The following is a 7,461-nucleotide window of genomic DNA, read 5'->3' on the forward strand; positions in this document are numbered from 1 at the left end:
AGTTCAAACCAGAGAGTCAGGAGGTTTAAAGTATAGACTTTAGACCAGCTTGGTCCATTCTGGCCTAATTGTGCTGTATGAGTGGTGTAAATGGGACAAGAAGCTCTTCCAGTTCAATAGTTGGGCCTTGCCCTTGGGATAAGGAGCATGGACTGGCAGAGTCATAGGAGACCCCTTTCCAGTGGCACTGCTTCTTGGTGCTGTGCTGCAGAGACATCCAAGGGGTGGGTAGAGCTGAGGGTGGTCATCCTTGGAGAGATGGGGAGCTCTTGGGGTGCTGCTTGCAGGAGGAGAATGTTTTGGAAAGCATGGTTTTTCTGCCTTGCTAGTGGTTCCAGGAATGTCAATAAAGCCCACCTTGCAGTACCTTCCCAATTTGTCTATGCTCTGCTCAGCTGGGTCAGATACCTTGACATAAACAGGTTATTAAGATAGGAAAACAAGTGATCAGTGGAATGTGACCTTGGCTCACAGCATACCATTTCAGCTCGTCTCAGACTACACTGGGGAGTGAGCTTTCCTCTGGGCTAGGATGGGGTGTTCTGGGCATGGAACATGTGAAGTAGGAGAGGAAATGGATTAACTGACTGGAAACTAACTCTTCTTGTGATGTCTTGCAGTGGCCCTCCAACATCTTCCTAAATACCAGCTCTGAACAGAAAGACTAGTCGGCTGGCTCTAGCAACTGTTTTGTGTTTGTAGGTAGGACATTGCTGTCTCTGCTATCAATGACCATGTGTGTTCACAGGGACTTGTCAGTGGGAGATGAGGGCAGGACCTCAACGTAGCAGTCCCAGGATGAGGAAGTGGCTTTGTGGAATTTAAGATCAATGTAGAGTAGGAGGGCTGACAAACAGGGCCAGAATTTTTTTCCTAAAAAAAAAATTCTACCTGCTTTTTCCTTCCCTCCTGCTTGACTGAGAGCATACTAACAATGACAGAAATCTGGTTCTTTAGCTAAAGAATTTGATTTTCTGTTAAACAGAATACTGAGGGAATATGGACTCCTACACATCTCTCCTTTGCTCAAAATCCCAGTTCCTTATCTTGAAGGGGTTTTGATGGCAAGTTCTAGGCTAGAGGCTGCTAAGGGAGGTGTGGATGGCTTCTTGACCCCTCTCTACAGCATGTCTGTCTCTGCCCAGCTTCATCAAGTTCCACATCTGTGGAAACTGCTATTACTCAAACTTGAAGTTCAGTAAGAACAAAAAAAGTACCAAGGGCTAGTGAGACATTGTTGTGACACTTTCAGTGGAAATACATACAATGAAGGCAATTTATGCACCTCTATCATACCTGGTAATATATACACTTAACATGGGAGAAATTGCCTGCTCCACGGGGATTGAGGGCTGTTTGGCAAAGTAAGCACTGCCATCAAATGAAGAGATCAGCTATGCTTGCTGGAGCCAGCAGGTCTCTCATACTTAACCCAGCAGTTTTCACACCAAGAGAGTAAGTATGCTCTTTATTTCTCATTTCTGTGCTAGGTGCCATGCTGCCCTGCAACTGTGACAGAGGTGACATGTTCCCCATTAACACCTTCACAGGCTGCTTAGCACATGTCTGAGGCTCCTGGAAGCTGGGGGAGAGGGAGACAACAAAAGCAACTGCAGAGCTTAGAGCCTCTGGACTTGGCTTTTTCTTGTCTATAATTAAGCTCTCCTCCCTGGCTAGTTCTCTATGACCTTGTTTCAGCCTGGCAGGTAGTGGAGCAGAGTAAAGACTTGAGCCTACTCTTCCACTTTGAATTTATGGGAGAGACCAAGAAAATGAGAAGGAAGAGGTGCAACATCCCCAGCCAGGTGGGTCTGGGACAGTCCTTCCATGGCTTTGACTGTGATGGGGAGCTCCTCTCCTCTCTCCAGACTGGCTGGCTTGAGCCCTGGTGGCTTTGGTAGACCAAACAAGAGCAAGCAGGGTGGGGGACTAAGCCCTGTAGTTGCTTCTGTTACCTCCCTCTCACTGGCCCTCCCATGCTGTGCCCAGTGCATGGCAATGTCGGGGACAGCAGTCTTCTGGGAGCACTTGGCTCTGCTCAGCAGCTGCTTTCAGAGAGCCAAGAGGTATGAGGAGCATGATGCAGCCTCCTGGAAGGAGGGATTTTTCCAGACCTGGCCAAAGGCTGAGCAACGGAGCAGTGAAGGGAGATGAGTGAAGGCACAGTGATGCTGGTCCCCCTTTTCTCCCAGGGCAGAACTGTCCCTTTGGGCAGGGCTGAGGCATGCTGTGCTAAAAGCACAGGCAAAGGGGATCTTAAATGTCACACTGCTCATTATTTCTCTGTACCCTGGAGGAGGGTATAGCATCTGAAATCTTCAATTAACATTAATCAACACCCCTTCTCCTCATGGAGAGAGCAGAAATGGAAGCTGATCCAGAGTGTGAACTGCCTCTGGTGGCGGGGAAGGCTGTGCATGGGGATGCCGGCTGGCACTGGAGCAGGGCTGGGCAAACAGCTCTGTGCAGGATGGGGACCTTCACTCCCTGTGTGGCCCCTGGCTCCCCAATCCCTGGGGCAAGGCAGAAAGTGAGAAAGGCTTGATCATTATAAGACTTTTGCTCAACTATGAATGCATCTTCTATCCTTGGCATAGCACAGAATTGCCTTGGTAGCGATCTCCTGCCATGTGGAGGATCAAGGCTTCATCCCCCACCACCTGGTCCCAGTCGCAGGGTGCCCCTAGCACGAATAGCTCTGTTCTTACAGGTTTGCAGGAAGAGCTCAAAATGCTTTACAAGAGGGGGTTACAGTCTCAGCCCCTTTTCTTTAAATAAAGGAGGGGAAACAGGCATAGTAGCACAGCAAACATGCTCAATACCTGCTAGTAAGCTAGTGGCAGTCAGGAGTCCAGATCTCATGTCCTTTCCCACTTCGGCAGTGTGAGGGTTGCAGTAGCTTTATGATCCAATTGCTTTTGCTGCCATTGGAGCAGGGCTGGGGAATAAATGTCACAGGTGTGGCAATGGTGGTAAGTGTGCATGGAGAGATGCACAGCAGCAGGCTTTGGAAATCTCTGTGAATAGGAGGCTGGCCAGATGTGTGTTTTGAAGAACAGCATGTGTCCTGGCTGATAGTGATTCTTTATCTGATAAATGGGATTGGGGGCACAGGGAGTGGAGATGGGGGGGGCATGCTTGCAGTTTCATTTTGTGTTGATGAAAATATGAGTAACAGTTGTAATTAACTGATGAAATGGTGGCTAGTTCTCTGCCCCTCCTGATGATTTATGTACAGAGACTGCTTGTGTCCATGGTTTCTGTTTACAGCAGCCCTATGCAGCATCTCAAACTTTCTTCCTCTAACTTATGCCCAGGTGGGAGGGGTTCTGTGGCTGTAGCCACCAAGACCTGCATGGTCTCCTCTGCACCTCCTGGGCTTGCTGACCCTGGTCTTGCAAACCTGGGAAGCTGAGAGGTTTAACAGAGGGGAAGGAGATAGTTGTCCCCCCTCAGTGCCTGCCTCTACACTCTGTCTATTTGTGTGATAGAGCAGTTGCTGAGCAGCAGGACCTGGAGAGAGAAATGCAGTCTCAACAGCAGCTCAGCAAAGGACCAGGGCTGAGCTGTCCATGCACCTGGGTGGGATGGGTTTTCTTGACCTCAGGAGCCATCTATCCAGGTTATTGTCAAGAACTGCAAAATGTGCTGAGCCTCAGAGATCGGGGTGCTTGGTGTGCTCAAGTGGGAGATGATGCCTTGGGTTCCACTGCAGGCTGGGACTGGGCTAGCTGAGCAGTTGCCAGAGTTCCTCCTTGGCAGGTCCTGCACTCGTTCTCCCTCATGTGCCATGCACTAACGGCTTGGATTATCTTGTTGCTCTGTGCCAGCAAAGACCTGCTGGTGTGACATGAGCCTGCCCTCAAACTGCTTAGGGCTTGGGAGCCTGTCTCACTCTCAGGAGTGACACTCCCAGGCTCTGCTCTGTCTGCGCAATTGCTGATGGGCAATATATAGCGTCTGGAAGTAAAAATAGCTACAGAGATGAACTTACTAATTTAAAAATCTGAGAGCTGTGCAAATATGAGACCAAAGCTAGGAGAAAGGGAAATACTTCATATGTACAGTGTTTTGCTGTATTAGTGTAGGGCAATTGTGAGTGACAGGAAAGCAACTTTCTCTGCTTTACTCCAGTAGGAAGGTAGTATGTCCCTACAAGAAAGACACAACTGGCACTTCTGATGCATGTGCCCAAGACGGATCACACTGGTGCTCTATGCCCATCTGAACAGCTATTGCTTTTCCTCAGGCCATCAATGGTTAAAGCATGTTTGAGGCTGTGGAGGAGGAAGCAGGTGAGCTATATTTTTTTTTTGTTTTTCTGATTGCATACATGTGATTAAAAAAGTGACTATCCATTTCTCTAAGGGTACCTGATGAGCACTAAAAATACAATTGCAGGAATAATCAGGTCAGACTTCAAACAAAGCAGGGAAGCAGATCCGTTGAAGAACTAGATACCACTGTTATGTCGTATTTTCTCTGAATACTTCTTCAAAGCTCATCTTCCTCTCAGAGCTCAAATCAAGGTTTTTTTCAGCCCTGGGATTGGACCCCATGGTCTTTCCCACAAGCCGTGAGTGACCAAGGCATTCTGCTAGGGGAGAAAAGTGAAGTGTGGTTTTGTGGGCCTGTCCTGAGGCTGCAGCAGCACAGGGCTTGGGAGGGATGGGCTTGCAGCAAACCCATGCCTTCATAGCTTATGGTGGGTGCAGACCCTGGATTAGGGCTACAGCTGGCCAAAGGGGAAAGGACTTCTAAGGCCAGCAAAGTCCTCCCTCACTGCAGGAGCCAGGCCCTGCTGCTTGCTTGAAGTCCCTTGTCTGGGGAGAGGTAATTCTTAGTCCTGGGAAAGGCACAGACCTGTTCCAGGGAGCCCATGTTGTCTTTTTAATAGCACAACTGGCAAATACTTAGTTCAACTTCCTGACTGTGCAGGACTGAGAGCTGCAGGGATCAAGCAGACTCACACTGGAGCTCTTCCTTTCATCAAACCAGGGTTGCATGCACTACCTGCTCTTGGAGGGGCATGTCAGTGCAGGTGTTGGCATCAAACTTCCCTGTCCCTCCTTAAACAATAAAGATGATTTCTCAGATGTCTAGCCTGGACACTGAGTCATGTAGGTAGGAAACTTCTGCAGATCTGCAATTGCTGGTAAGAGATTTATAAAGCTAGTAGACACACTGGCTGTCCCTCTTTACTCCGCTGGTCAGGGGTTTACAGGCTGTAGTCTGCCCTGTCTGGGGCAGTAGAGCTTGCAGATTAAACCTCAGTTCTCACAAAGAAGCAACAATTTGAAAAAGGAACTATTGATAGTTTATATAAAAAATATTTATATACACACAGAGAAATGCTGTCTTATGGTTAGTTTACTCACAGAGGATACTTTCATGTCTCACTGGAATGCAAATGCTTGAATACGCTTCAGTTTAAGATGAGGAAGTTCATCTGAGAAAACAGGTCTCCCATGGTGTGTCTGCTCACTGTAAATCACGAGCTGACCTGAATGCCTGCAGTACGTGTCCCCAGGTGGCACTATTATTGCTCTACAGTTTTTCTTAGCATGTGAACAAGTGACTCTGGTAAAGACAGTCTGGGAAGCACATGTTAGAGCTGCTGGGGTGTTTTGTTTAAAAAGAAACTCTGAGAAGACAGGACAGTGTCTAAACTGGAGGGTTTGGGTTTTGCTGGAGTCCAGACAGTAACTTTTGAGCTAGCCTGTCCCAAGGAAGCAGATCTTGGTGCTGGGTGGTGATTTCTGGAAAAAGCAACTTGCTTGCTGTTTGATTGCTTTTCTGAAGGAATAAATATGCATAATTAAAACAAGCTACGCCTTCATATGCCCAGATTGCTGCCACTTGCTCTCTGCAAAGCTCCTCTGGCAACCTGCTATCACTCCTGGAGGTGCAGGGGCTCCTGTCACACGGGTCCTTCGGTCTGAAAAGCAGATGCGCGTTTCCCAGCCTGGCTGGTCTGTGCTCCTCTGAGCTTTGATGACCGGCAGGACTGATGCTTCCCTGCTGGCTGCTTTGCTGGTTTAACTTGGAGATTGACACCTGGCCATGTCCAATTCTTTTTAGCTGCTGTTTCTGGCTGTTTTCCTCCTCTGTTTCTAAGAAGATTCATCCAAGCCCGGTAGCAAGTGTTTCATACAGCCCCTTTGCTGCTGCCTGCTGCAGCTGGCAGAGGGCAGCAGAAGCCACGGAACCAGCAGCGGCAGCCTGGTCCTGGGGCAGCAGAGGCAGCACAGAGAGGGTTGGAGCTGGGATATCTCTTTGGGCAGGGTCCCGCTAGAGATGTGGACATGGGCAATATCTACTGCAGTGAGCCCAGCCTGTTTGCTGAGCTCCCCTGTATTCATCCCATCTCCCTCCATGCTCTTTCTACCTGCAAGCATGCCTAAAGATGCTGTTGTTGCTATTGATGCCCCTTGCTGTGCTCTTTGTGCTTGCTGAGAGGGGATGCACTGTCTACAGTAAGCTCTCTGCTGTCACATAGGTGCAGAAACTAGCAGGGTCAGGGCTGGAGCAGATGCATTTCTGTTCTGTGTTAAGAGCTGGCCTCGCAGCTGTGCTGCTGCCCTGCAGGGTAGTGGCCTGGCTGGGGTGGCCCTTGTAGCGTACCTAGTGCTGCACCAGCATGTGATACTGCTGAGATCTAGGGAGCACATCTGGGGACTGGGGGAGAAGGTGTGGGATTTTTTTTCCCCCCTGAAAAACAGACTTTGCAGCCCCCAAGCTAGTCTGTGCAGTGATGACAAGGAAAAGGTTTGCTTCTCCCTTGCAGGCAGCCCTGTGGCTTGCTGACCTAGGTTTGGCACAGAGTCCTGCCCCGGGTGTGGAGACAGGATGGTGACCAGCAGGGGCTGTGGGTAGAGCCTGAGCGTTGGAAGAAGCAGCTCAAAAGGAAGGTAAGCAGGCGGTGAGCTTAGTGCTGCTCTTGGGGATGTGTTGCAACCCCCTGGCCTCCCCTGCCTGTACTGCTCCCTCCCTACCTACCTGTTGGCGAGGCCCCTGGGGCACTGCCACTCGGCCCTGGGGCCAGCAGGCAGAGGCTGGCCCAGGGTTGCCTCTGGGTGGAGTTTTTTCTCTCCAGAGTAGCTAACTCCAGCCTCACATTGATTTCCATTTGAGTCAGACACTTTTCAAAAGCCCCAGAGGGAGCTTGCACAGCATCTGTATCGGCAGTTTCCAGAGCGAGCACTTTGCCAACTACCTCTTTGCCTCAACAGCTAAGGGAATCCCTCAGTAGCCTCTTTTTTACAAATGCTGCTCTAGACCTTCTGAAACAGGGTCCTCTTATGCCATTTACTTCCAAATGACAGGTCCTTCAAAAAAAAAAAAAAAAAAAAAAAAAAAAAAAAAGGCCTTGATCAGCACAGCATAATGCTGCCTCAGCTGTGGCTTTCCTTCCTTTCCCTCTGCATTTTAGGAAGGCTTGGTTGCTAGCCATATCCTCCC

This window comes from Dromaius novaehollandiae, chromosome 11 (genome assembly GCF_036370855.1).
Source record: "Dromaius novaehollandiae isolate bDroNov1 chromosome 11, bDroNov1.hap1, whole genome shotgun sequence".
In the NCBI taxonomy this organism is placed as follows: Eukaryota; Metazoa; Chordata; class Aves; order Casuariiformes; family Dromaiidae; genus Dromaius; species Dromaius novaehollandiae.